Source organism: Pseudorasbora parva, chromosome 3 (assembly GCF_024679245.1).
Source record: "Pseudorasbora parva isolate DD20220531a chromosome 3, ASM2467924v1, whole genome shotgun sequence".
In the NCBI taxonomy this organism is placed as follows: domain Eukaryota; kingdom Metazoa; phylum Chordata; class Actinopteri; order Cypriniformes; family Gobionidae; genus Pseudorasbora; species Pseudorasbora parva.
In genome coordinates this window covers 33,187,166-33,200,881 of record NC_090174.1, presented here as the reverse complement: position 1 = coordinate 33,200,881, position 13,716 = coordinate 33,187,166, and the positions used below count along the sequence as shown (strand labels likewise).

General features: G+C 37.9%; 1 protein-coding gene across 4 annotated transcripts in view; it reads left to right on the top strand.

Moving 5' to 3' along the window:
* The first annotated feature begins 393 nt into the window (after positions 1 to 393).
* The window catches only part of klhl13 (kelch-like family member 13), a 71,167-nt gene continuing 57,844 nt past the window's right edge, over positions 394 to 13,716 (top strand). The window contains exon 1 of one of the 4 annotated variants that reach the window (XM_067438519.1): positions 394 to 473. The gene's annotated coding sequence lies outside the window, so the exon portion shown is untranslated. The remainder of the gene's footprint in view (positions 474 to 13,716) is intronic. The other 3 variants (XM_067438516.1, XM_067438515.1, XM_067438518.1) reach the window with 3 other exon arrangements.

The following is a 13,716-nucleotide window of genomic DNA, read 5'->3' as shown; positions in this document are numbered from 1 at the left end:
TTTAAGTTATCACAATATGCTACAATTAAGCAATTTATTTAAATGATTAAAACAATGAATTTATATTTACATATATTTATATATACTATTATAGCCTATATACAGTTGATCAATTAGAATTTTGAATTATATTAATTGTTACTACCAGGTGTATAACAATACAGTGATGTCATGCTGAATAGTTCTTCACATACATTGATATTTATACTGCACCGTCCAATTACATCCCGACCATAGACGAATCAACCAATCACTACGCGTATCCCTGCGCCATGAACTTCTTTTGGTAACGGAAGTTTTTTAGTGTCGAAAATTGATTGACATGGACATGGACCAATCAGCTACGAGGACGGCACGTATTCCCTTGAGGCTTCAGCCAATGAAAAACAAGATAGGAGGGGCTTTGTGAGGTCCATGAGTAGAGTGGATTTGGGGGTTTAAGAAGAAAACAAGGGTAAATTCCAGAGGTTGTGGTAAGTCGAAATGGCTTTTAAAAGTTTATTTGTTTAGTATTCTATTTGGCAAACTGACATATCAGTGGCATATGCGTAAAGATACACATAATTCAATACGAAAAGTAGCTTGTTGTCAACTGAAGCTAAATGTAGCAGCAGCAGAGGCAGAGCTGCGAATAGGGAGCCATGCTTCAGGTTTGGTCCTTTCTTCAAAAGAACTGAACTGTCTTTTCAAGAACGGGCAAAACAGAAGCACGGCTACAGTCACAGCTCCGGTTCTGCCGCTGAACTGGTGTACGCGGGGGTACGGCTTGTTCTGTGTGTGGTTAGTGTGTTAGTTCCCACATAAACGTGAGCCGACATGTCGCAAAGAGTCTCTTCCACAACCCCAAACTCTGTGTCTGAACTAACAAACAAGTACTACAAACACAACGCCCCGATAAAACGAAGTGCTTCTAACAAATAGATGGCCGGTTTCTAATCATTTAAGGACACTATGATGGTCTAGTTGTTGCTTTGGCTGGACCCCTGCTGTTCTGTTGGAGACAGACAGAGACTGAGAGCTGTTTTCCTTTTGTTTGTGTTTGCCTTCTCTTCCTAACACATTTCCATTTTCTTTGTGCTGTTGTTTTAAACTGACTCGCCAAAATAATGTCACTATGTTTTAAAGAGGATGTATATTATGATTGTGTATGTTATGGACTATTCAAGTTTATCTATTTATTTGTTGGGGCTTTCAACACCAGACTGGAGTCAATATAGCAACCAAACGGAGAAAATTAGGACAATCTAACCAGAAAACTCTAACTTCGTTTTTGACTGTGTTCTCGTGCAGCTTTTGGTCATTTCTAAACTCATTTTAGGAGCTTCATATACTCGCTCTGGCTGTCAGAGTGTGACAAAAGTTGAGCTCAATTATTAAGAGCGTGATTCAGAGCAGCTGGGGGCTGTAAGGGCCACCATGTGCTCATATGCCATGACAACAGTAACATAACACTAATGGCTAAAAACAAGTCCTTCTACCAGGGGCCTCTGACTGAAACCTTATTTTAGCGCATGTCCTGTGTTGTGTATTGTCCTGGTAGTGTCATTTATTGCTTTTTTTTCTTGCTTTTTTTGCTGTAAGGAAGCACATGGTTTGATGTGAATAAAAGCGCTTGTTTTTTTTTTTTTTTTTTTTTTTTTTTTTATACTAAAGCTGTTCAATGGCGTATTGTTTATATTTGCCTCAGATGCAAACATATAGCCAGTAACAGAACTATGAATACTCATTTATGGGTCCTGTGACTACAGTTCCACTCAGCTTGATGGGGGAAGGCATGCATGTTTTTAAGATATAGTTACAACACAAATTCTCCAATGTAAATCCTCTTGTTTCTATTTGTTTATTTAACCTCAATTTCAGCTTTTGAGTCACGCATTTTGTTACTGAAATAAGGCAACTTTTTTTTATTATTGTTCACCAAGAAGATTATATTATAATCAAGACTTTTATAAACTTTACATAACACTTCATAATGTGTTTGTGGAGATAGGCAGCTTCTCTAATCTGGTTCCCAAGAGGGTATAAGAGGGATCATTTAGAAAGCAGGTTATGGTTGTGGAAAGACTGTGTGAGATGAATCATGTAGTTCAGCCTCAAATCTGTCGTCTTTCTTAAGATGAGGCTGATATGTGGGGGGCTGTGGTTGTGGGCTGTGGTTTAGGACACGTAGTGTAGTAATGTGTCAGAAACACATCTTTTGTTGTCTTTAAAGTGCTTTACAAGGTGATTCAGCTCACATTTTAATATTTTTATGACCTATTCAAGGTTGTATGCTCATCTATGAAGATAGATTAGTCATGTGAAAGGTTTGTCAATGGCTAAAATGACAGTTTGCTATGCACCAGTATAGATTTTTCATATTGAATTTGACAAGGGTTATAAGGGGTCTGAGTCTGTTTAATCCAGCAATGATTTCCAACCTTACATTCAATTCTGAGTAATGTCATGAACAACACAGTATCACATTTTAGATGAAGAATAGCCTCTCATTAGAGAGATGGTAAGTTGGTATGAAATGCACAGTTTGTTTTCTTTTTCCAAGCTGTCAGAGTCATAAAGAACCTGATGACTTTTCCTTTTGAAAGTCCAGATAGATTGTTTCAGAGATGACCTGCAGATTTGAACATTTTAGAAAAGACTACAGAGAGTGACTGTGCGCTTAATTTACATCAAAGGTTCTTTTTTTTGGTCCAGCTTTGAAAGTGTGACTGTCAGTTTTAAAAGCACATTAAAGTGTGTGTGACTGAGTCAAACTGTTAGTTCTTTAAAAGTCTATAAGGAGACATACTGAACTTAAACATCTTGCACTGTAGTAAGGTACTGGTTGTTTAGCACAGCTTATCCATGTTCTTCTTTGACCTCTGTCTGTTGCTAAGACACAGTGGTTGCCACGGCAATGAGGAAGAATTCTACACGCAACTGAAGTGTTGAAATTCTTTCCATGGTGTGGTGCCTTCAAAAGTGTTGTGGCGTGGACAGGGTGACGACTTTAGTGCTTCGGGGAACATGGAACACCAAATGTGAATTGAACAAATGTCACTAGTGTTCAATGAAAGAAGGAAGATGGTATTTTGCTGCTTTTTTGTCATATCATTTTCATAACTCATTGATGTTTCTACGAGCAGGTCTGAAATGTGGACAATGTTCAGTTCCTTTACACAGCTAAGAGTTATAGTAGAGTCCAGGTAGGCTGCGGGTTTTCGTTTATTTTTGAGCTTTAATGGGGTTGCGTGGTTAACAAAATGTGTGTGGTTTGGTTTGTCTCCGTTTGTCAACTGCAGTTGATGGATCTCAGTGACAGACATGCCGAAACACTGCAAGGAACTCATTTAGCAGGCTTTTATGAGCCCAGCTCTTCTGCTCCCTTTAGTCTGGCTGGCCACACATTTTCTACAGTGGAGTGGTTTGCTTTTTGGTCCTTGAGTTTCACCTTTTTAGCTGTTAAACAACACTCCAGCTGGTCATTGACCATGACCGGATGAGATGCTCACAGCTGTAGTGAATGTGTCTGCACAGAGGTGGCATTCAGTGTCTGCTGCTCAGCTTTGTTTTGTTCCTTTAACTGTGAAGTGGCTGATGATGATGTGTGTTGTGTGATAATTTTCTTTTCTGTCTCCTGATCAGATGTGAGAGTGCAGGGGTTGGCAGGAGACAACGCCCCAAAATATGAGCAGCTAAATATTAATAGAAATGCCATATGCTGTTCTGACACAAATACTCACAGAGACAAAGGCAATAAAGGGAATGGCTATTATGGAAAATGGATATTAATTTTGAGATTTGCTGAAGATTGCATTCAACGTTTTGTTATTAAATTACTAAATAAATTAGTGTTTTAATGATTAACTTTGAGTGTTAGATGATGCCAAAGGTAATCTAAATGTAAAGGGAAAATGAGCACGAACAATTAAACATCAAATATTGTCATACTTGTATATATTTAATAAGGGTGCTCTGATCAGGATTTTTGTAGCCGATCACAGGAAGCAGTACCTGCCGATCCAATCACCAATTCCGATCTATTTGAAGCCTTCTTTTTATCATGTAGAATTATTTATAGGGAATTTTACAGACATTTATTCAGGGACTGAATTTTATTTCTGAAAATGGGGGAATCCCTTGGGTGACTCTTGTCATATAAATATCTCACCTAAATGTTTGATCATGCAGTGCATTTTTGTTTTTAAAGACAATTTTTCAGGTAGGTCTAACATTAGTATTGAGGTAAGAAATACTCAAGAAATTTAATAAGGAATTAATATTGGTCTTCCCTGATTAAATTAAATTAGATTAATCCTTACACTTAATGTTGCAAAAGATAGCCATTCAAGAGCAGTGAGCATCATTAAGGTTAATCAAAAAACAAACTCAGAGAGGGCAGCAGTTTATTCGACTGCTGTCACTTTAAGAAAGGATACAGTAAAATGCAGTTACACAAATGTTAGCGTTCACTCGCGAGTCACAATGGGGTTTACGTGCATGTGCATACTCATCAAGATGGTAATTTAGTACATAAATTTGACCATTTCAGCGCAATTTTTAGTCGCAAGCTTTTTGTGAGATGGCCTGTGTGTGTGTGTGTGCTCATGGTCTCTTGAGAGCACGCAAGTGCTGAGCGGTGTGAACACCGGGAAGACTTAAAAATAAATGCAAATGATAAACTTTAGTGATGATGCGACACTGCCTCGATTGTGCAAGTGGCAAATCCTGTGTCAACTGTGCAGCTTGATAGTGCAAAAGTGATGTGCTGATGTGAAGCCGTTTGAGCATTTTGAGAGGGAAAGATATTGAAATAAGTTGCAAAAAAAGTGTTGCCATAGCATAACAGCTTTAAGAACTATTTTTGTAATAACAAAAATAACTGAATGTTTAAATACAATAATGCACCAAAAATATATACAGCTCTGGAAAAAAAATTAAGAGACAATTCAATCAAGTAATCAATGTTAAGTGGTCTCTTGATTTTTTTCAGAGCTGTAAAAGTACAATTTTCAAACAGATTAAAGTGCAAAAACAAATGACAATAAAGTCTCATTATTTAATGCATTAAGATTGAGCAATAGCTACATTTGGTACAGAAAGTATAATGTTTTTGGTAATGTTAGTTAAGAAATACTGATCATTAAAAGTTTTATCTTAGGTCCATTAAAAGAGTTATTTTGATTTTAATGTTATTAAACAGTAACTAAGAAATTAACATTACTTAGAATAATTAATTCTTTATAAGTATTTTTCATTGTCAGTTTGGTAATAATGAATTAACATGTTAACTAATGAAGTCGTATGTCTCAAAGTTTTACTGAACAATAACAAATAATTAGAACAGTTCTAATCATTAGGGCATGTTGTAGTCCAGATTAAAACAAAAATGTTTAAGTTTGAAAATAAATAGCCTATTAAGTCTTTAAGTATTAAGTATTTGGTGCTGTGATGAACAACATTGAGATTACAAAAAACTAATGGATGTTTTAAAAACTACGCTAGTTTTTTGTTTGTTTACGGGCTTCCGGGGTAACCGCAACATTCTGCAGTTCATCAGCGCCCTCTGCGGTCATTGAGCGGTGCTTCAGCAGCGCGTCTCCCACACTCGTTCATGTGCTTCTCATTTACACCTGCTGAGCGCGTGTCCCTTTGACGCAGAATACAGCGGCATTGAGCATTTATACGGTTGATGGGCAAAGTATTCTTGAGTGCATTATAAAAAAATATATAAATTGTTAATAAATTATTATTTATGATATTTTAATGTGCCCATGATAACAATATTGTGCATATTCATTATCGTGATAAATCGCATTATCGAAAATCGGCACGTCTATGTTTAATACAGGAATATGAATTGTACCTCACCTTCTGCATTATAATTATTTTACCAGCGCCGGAAAGAGAATGAGAAGGTGCCTGAATGTCATGCCCTAAAGGCGCGCGCCTTTGTGTCGTCAGCATGAGATCGGCTCTTTAAGAGACCACCGATCAATCTTCCAATTTTTCCAAAGCGATTATCTGCAGATAGAGATCGATTGCCAATCAATCGGAGCAGCATTAAAGGGTTAGTTTACCCAAAAATGAAAATTATTTAATTAATTACTTACCCTCATGTTGTTGAACACCAGTAAGACCTTCGTTCATCTTCGGAACACAAATGAAGATATTTTTGTTGAAAGCTGATGGCTGAGAAAGGCTTCAGTTAGGCCTCCATTGGCATTCAGTGCATTCCCACTTACAAGACCCATAAAGGCACTAAACACATTGATACAAAGTCCATCTCACTATAGTGGCTGTACAATAATTTTACAATGCGACAGAAATAGTTACTGTGTATGCGCACAAAAAATCAAAATAACGACTTTATCCACCAAGTTATTGATGTGAACCCGATGCATGCTGAAGAATATACGCAGATCCGCCGTTCAGATACATGACTAGGGCTGCAACGATTCATCGAGTAACTCGAGTTAATCGAATCAAAAAAATCCTCGAGGCAAAATCATCTGCCTCGACGCTTCGCTTAGTCCATTTAACTACACACAGATATTGGAGAGAGACATTTTTTGTGTAAGGACTCGGAGTATGAGCGGATTGCGGTTATATCCGCGGTTCAGGTGCATAAACATCCCAAACATTGCAGGTGGATGAGAGAAATCGTTAATATGTTGATTTTAATAAAGACTGCAGTTCATCAGCGCCCTCTGCGGTCATTGAGCGGTGCTTCAGCAGCGCGTCTCCCACACTCGTTCATGTGCTTCTCATTTACACCTGCTGAGCGCGTGTCCCTTTGACGCAGAATACAGCGGCATTGAGCATTTATACGGTTGATGGGCAAAGTATTCTTGAGTGCATTATAAAAAAATATATAAATTGTTAATAAATTATTATTTATGATATTTTAATGTGCCCATGATAACAATATTGTGCATATTCATTATCGTGATAAATCGCATTATCGAAAATCGGCACGTCTATGTTTAATACAGGAATATGAATTGTACCTCACCTTCTGCATTATAATTATTTTACCAGCGCCGGAAAGAGAATGAGAAGGTGCCTGAATGTCATGCCCTAAAGGCGCGCGCCTTTGTGTCGTCAGCATGAGATCGGCTCTTTAAGAGACCACCGATCAATCTTCCAATTTTTCCAAAGCGATTATCTGCAGATAGAGATCGATTGCCAATCAATCGGAGCAGCATTAAAGGGTTAGTTTACCCAAAAATGAAAATTATTTAATTAATTACTTACCCTCATGTTGTTGAACACCAGTAAGACCTTCGTTCATCTTCGGAACACAAATGAAGATATTTTTGTTGAAAGCTGATGGCTGAGAAAGGCTTCAGTTAGGCCTCCATTGGCATTCAGTGCATTCCCACTTACAAGACCCATAAAGGCACTAAACACATTGATACAAAGTCCATCTCACTATAGTGGCTGTACAATAATTTTACAATGCGACAGAAATAGTTACTGTGTATGCGCACAAAAAATCAAAATAACGACTTTATCCACCAAGTTATTGATGTGAACCCGATGCATGCTGAAGAATATACGCAGATCCGCCGTTCAGATACATGACTAGGGCTGCAACGATTCATCGAGTAACTCGAGTTAATCGAATCAAAAAAATCCTCGAGGCAAAATCATCTGCCTCGACGCTTCGCTTAGTCCATTTAACTACACACAGATATTGGAGAGAGACATTTTTTGTGTAAGGACTCGGAGTATGAGCGGATTGCGGTTATATCCGCGGTTCAGGTGCATAAACATCCCAAACATTGCAGGTGGATGAGAGAAATCGTTAATATGTTGATTTTAATAAAGACTGCAGTTCATCAGCGCCCTCTGCGGTCATTGAGCGGTGCTTCAGCAGCGCGTCTCCCACACTCGTTCATGTGCTTCTCATTTACACCTGCTGAGCGCGTGTCCCTTTGACGCAGAATACAGCGGCATTGAGCATTTATACGGTTGATGGGCAAAGTATTCTTGAGTGCATTATAAAAAAATATATAAATTGTTAATAAATTATTATTTATGATATTTTAATGTGCCCATGATAACAATATTGTGCATATTCATTATCGTGATAAATCGCATTATCGAAAATCGGCACGTCTATGTTTAATACAGGAATATGAATTGTACCTCACCTTCTGCATTATAATTATTTTACCAGCGCCGGAAAGAGAATGAGAAGGTGCCTGAATGTCATGCCCTAAAGGCGCGCGCCTTTGTGTCGTCAGCATGAGATCGGCTCTTTAAGAGACCACCGATCAATCTTCCAATTTTTCCAAAGCGATTATCTGCAGATAGAGATCGATTGCCAATCAATCGGAGCAGCATTAAAGGGTTAGTTTACCCAAAAATGAAAATTATTTAATTAATTACTTACCCTCATGTTGTTGAACACCAGTAAGACCTTCGTTCATCTTCGGAACACAAATGAAGATATTTTTGTTGAAAGCTGATGGCTGAGAAAGGCTTCAGTTAGGCCTCCATTGGCATTCAGTGCATTCCCACTTACAAGACCCATAAAGGCACTAAACACATTGATACAAAGTCCATCTCACTATAGTGGCTGTACAATAATTTTACAATGCGACAGAAATAGTTACTGTGTATGCGCACAAAAAATCAAAATAACGACTTTATCCACCAAGTTATTGATGTGAACCCGATGCATGCTGAAGAATATACGCAGATCCGCCGTTCAGATACATGACTAGGGCTGCAACGATTCATCGAGTAACTCGAGTTAATCGAATCAAAAAAATCCTCGAGGCAAAATCATCTGCCTCGACGCTTCGCTTAGTCCATTTAACTACACACAGATATTGGAGAGAGACATTTTTTGTGTAAGGACTCGGAGTATGAGCGGATTGCGGTTATATCCGCGGTTCAGGTGCATAAACATCCCAAACATTGCAGGTGGATGAGAGAAATCGTTAATATGTTGATTTTAATAAAGACTGCAGTTCATCAGCGCCCTCTGCGGTCATTGAGCGGTGCTTCAGCAGCGCGTCTCCCACACTCGTTCATGTGCTTCTCATTTACACCTGCTGAGCGCGTGTCCCTTTGACGCAGAATACAGCGGCATTGAGCATTTATACGGTTGATGGGCAAAGTATTCTTGAGTGCATTATAAAAAAATATATAAATTGTTAATAAATTATTATTTATGATATTTTAATGTGCCCATGATAACAATATTGTGCATATTCATTATCGTGATAAATCGCATTATCGAAAATCGGCACGTCTATGTTTAATACAGGAATATGAATTGTACCTCACCTTCTGCATTATAATTATTTTACCAGCGCCGGAAAGAGAATGAGAAGGTGCCTGAATGTCATGCCCTAAAGGCGCGCGCCTTTGTGTCGTCAGCATGAGATCGGCTCTTTAAGAGACCACCGATCAATCTTCCAATTTTTCCAAAGCGATTATCTGCAGATAGAGATCGATTGCCAATCAATCGGAGCAGCATTAAAGGGTTAGTTTACCCAAAAATGAAAATTATTTAATTAATTACTTACCCTTATGTTGTTGAACACCAGTAAGACCTTCGTTCATCTTCGGAACACAAATGAAGATATTTTTGTTGAAAGCTGATGGCTGAGAAAGGCTTCAGTTAGGCCTCCATTGGCATTCAGTGCATTCCCACTTACAAGACCCATAAAGGCACTAAACACATTGATACAAAGTCCATCTCACTATAGTGGCTGTACAATAATTTTACAATGCGACAGAAATAGTTACTGTGTATGCGCACAAAAAATCAAAATAACGACTTTATCCACCAAGTTATTGATGTGAACCCGATGCATGCTGAAGAATATACGCAGATCCGCCGTTCAGATACATGACTAGGGCTGCAACGATTCATCGAGTAACTCGAGTTAATCGAATCAAAAAAATCCTCGAGGCAAAATCATCTGCCTCGACGCTTCGCTTAGTCCATTTAACTACACACAGATATTGGAGAGAGACATTTTTTGTGTAAGGACTCGGAGTATGAGCGGATTGCGGTTATATCCGCGGTTCAGGTGCATAAACATCCCAAACATTGCAGGTGGATGAGAGAAATCGTTAATATGTTGATTTTAATAAAGACGCGGAACTCTCATATCACGCTAAAACACAATGAATGCGCGTCGTTCTTTAACTTTCGTTTTCAGCTCATGTCGAGATCAAAGACCGCAATGCGAGAGAGAGAGAGAGCGGCCGGGCATCAGCACTGGTAATATCATTTAATATCGCTGTTTTTAAATGAAGAAAACTGTGTGTTGAGCTTCAGGATGCGACGCTGAACATTTAAGTTTCATTTGCGGCAGTTCACGCGTCAGCTGAGGAGATACGAGCAACTCCAAACACATGAACGCGATGGAGTTTGCAGCTTTGCACATGGATCACCGTCATTGTGATGTGTGTGAAATCTTTAATGAGACTTTATATATCCTACTTGATAATATCTTCGAAATGCACCATTAGATTTTCTCAATACTAGGCGCAACAACATCAGAACAAGCTGTAACGCGCGCGTGTGCGTGTGCGTGTGTGTGTGTGTGTGATTAGCAGCGCTCGTGCTTTCAGAGCTCAGAGCTGCGTGCTTTCATTGATTTGTGATATTTAAATATCACACTTTAATCATATTTATAGCTACTAACTTAAAGCAAGCTGTGTTACAATGATGAATGATTAGCTCAAAAGATCAGCATGTGTGATGTACTTTATCTGAATTAAACATATCTCGCGTTTGATCACGTTCTAGCGGTTATTCCTCCGTGTGATGTATAGGTTGTCGTCGACCCTGGTTTATGTAAATGTAATTTTGCCAAAATAATTTTTTTTGTTTTGTTTAGCAACCTACTTCAGTGTAGCTAATATGTGACGATCGGGTGCGGGTGGATGGTTTGCTTCTAACAGCTGATTCGGTGACGATAGAGCTGATCCGCACATCTCTTTTTCCAAGTTAACCTGTCCAATACATTTTGCTTCAGTAAAGGAGTAAATAAGACAGTAAATGCTTATGTCATGCCTGAGCTGAAGCTGAAACATGAAAGTTAAGTTGCACAACATAAATACAATGTTTAGTTATTTATATTATTTATAGAATATTTATAGAATATTAGAATATTTATATTATATAGAATTTATAGAATATTTATATTATTTATATTGGCATTATTGTTATTTATATTACTACAATTTAGATTTATTGGTTGTAGGTTTAGTTTTAGATTGAACTATGTTTACCTTTTTAAAGTAATTTGAAATAGATTTTTATTTAATATAATATGGCAATTGTATGCATTAAAATTGTTTAGTTTCACAGTTATTAATGTATGCAATTTCAGCAATAAAACTTAATTTTTCTAAAAAGAAGACAAATTAGATGTTAATTTTAAGATACCCGTCTTATTGTCTCTTATTGCTCTTTAATAAAGAAAAAGTAATTATTATCCGATTAATCGATTAATCGATCGATTAAGTGGTAGATTAATCGATTACAAAAAGAATCGATAGCTGCAGCCCTATACATGACCCAGAAGAGGAAGAGCGCCGCTATCGCGTGAGTTCACGTCAGAGACCTACACAGAAGACAACAACTTGGCGGATAAAGTCATTATTTGTTTGGGGTTTTTTTTGTTTTTTTGCGCAAAAAAATATTCTTGTCGCTTTGTAAAATTATTGTACAGCCACTGTAGTGAGATGTAGTCACTGTAGTCTCTGTAGTGAGAGTGCCAATGGAGGCCTATCTGAAGCCTTTCTCAGCCATCAGCTTTCAACAAAAATATCTTAATTTGTGTTCTGAAGATGAACGAACTGTTTTTAGTTTTTATACTGTTGTTTGAGGTCAACTAATGATGTTTGTGAGGTTTTTACATTCAAAAGCATCATAACTAATAAGTAGTAGGCTATTTTCTACACTGGTTTTGAGGCTCTCTTCTGAACCCTGGGTTTTGATGGGCGTGCCACTGGAGACTTAGAAGTAAATGCCTACAGCTAGGATTGGATATGATTTGTATATTTAATGAGCTTCAGCTCCCCTGTTCAGGGGTGTAAGTTAACCTTGCAGAAAGCAAGGTTAACTTACCATCGCATATAACTTGAACTCTCGGTTGATTAACCCATACCTGGCTTCCTCAAGGTATGCTGGTTACAAAAACGCATTTGGGAGTAAGTTCAGACAACTCAGAGGACGTGTTCCTGGTTAGTGGCAACTGCAATGATTCTCTCGACCACAGGTCTCATAAACGTCTTTATCAAGCAAGCACAATGATTTATCTCTCATCCACCCATGATTGATTGGAATATTTTTTTGTATTACGACTGGTGGATATAAGCGCATACTACACACACGCACATGCATGCATGTGCCCATTTCAAGAAGGGAATATTATTTGAGATACACCGGCCTGCTGACGGACTTAAGTTTTAGTAGCCCGTCTGGAAAACACATAGCCCAGGGACTACTATTAAATAGGGGTGGGAATCTTTTACCCCCTCACGACTCAATTCGATTCCGATTTTTGAGGCCACGATTCGATTCATAATCGATTTTCGATTCAAAAAGATTTTCGATTCAAAACGATTAGATTTTGAAAAATATCAAAATTAAATCCACACCCGCCCAGACCCGTTACTATTTGGCCCGTTACCCGACCCGTGCCCGTGATAAATTTTTTGTGGGGACTCTCCATAGACGTAATGGTTTTTATACTGTACAAAAAATTATTTTCTATCCCCCTACACAGCACCTAAGCCTACCCATCACACACACGCACACACACTGCCCCTAAACCTACCCATCACAGGAAACATTCTGCATTTTTACTTTCTCAAAAAAACTCATCCTGTATGATTTATAAGCCTTTTGAAAAGTGGGCACCGGCTCACTTTTCAATGAAAAGTGACTCCTATCAGCTATTACTATCCTTATGGGGACATTTGGTCCCCACAATGTAATATAAACAAGGAGGCACACACACACACACACACACACACACACACACACACATACAAAAATGTGTGTATACGTATATCCTCCACTAAACTATGCATGCTCATGTTTTCACCTAAATTTTTATATTTATAGTGTGCATTTTATTTTATTTTTTTAGCTATTTTAGATAAACCTGTATATAAATATCATTACTAATTTCAGAAAATAAATTTTTACAAATGCCGTATCCCCTTACAATTGCAGAACTGAGTAAAAACATTAGGCTATTTAAAAAAAATTATATGTTTATAAACAATTGACATGATTTTTTACTGATTCTGATCTTCCAAAACAGTTGCTAACATAAAGTTTAAGATAAAAATAACTGGAATTATTTAGCAAACATTCATATTTAGATAATGCATTTAGATAAACTGTTCATTAATTTCATCACTTTACCTCTGTCTTTATCCCCTTATTCCTTTATATTCCTGTATCAGAGGGCTTCTGTCTTTTTGACACATTGGCCATCCTTCATAAATAATTAGGCAACTTTCCAACTTTCACTGGAGCGACTTTTTCTCCTGCAACGCCCGCTCCATCTGGGCTAAGAGAGGCATCAACAAAAGTTGCACTGTCGCAGTGGTGGTGACGTGATGGTCAAATGGCATATTGTTGTGTGTTTGTGTAATGGTAATTTGGACATAGAAATTGTAATACAGTATGTTCGAGGGGGAAGAAGGAGGCGGGAACCGGCGGACATTTAAAAGACTCATAAAGAC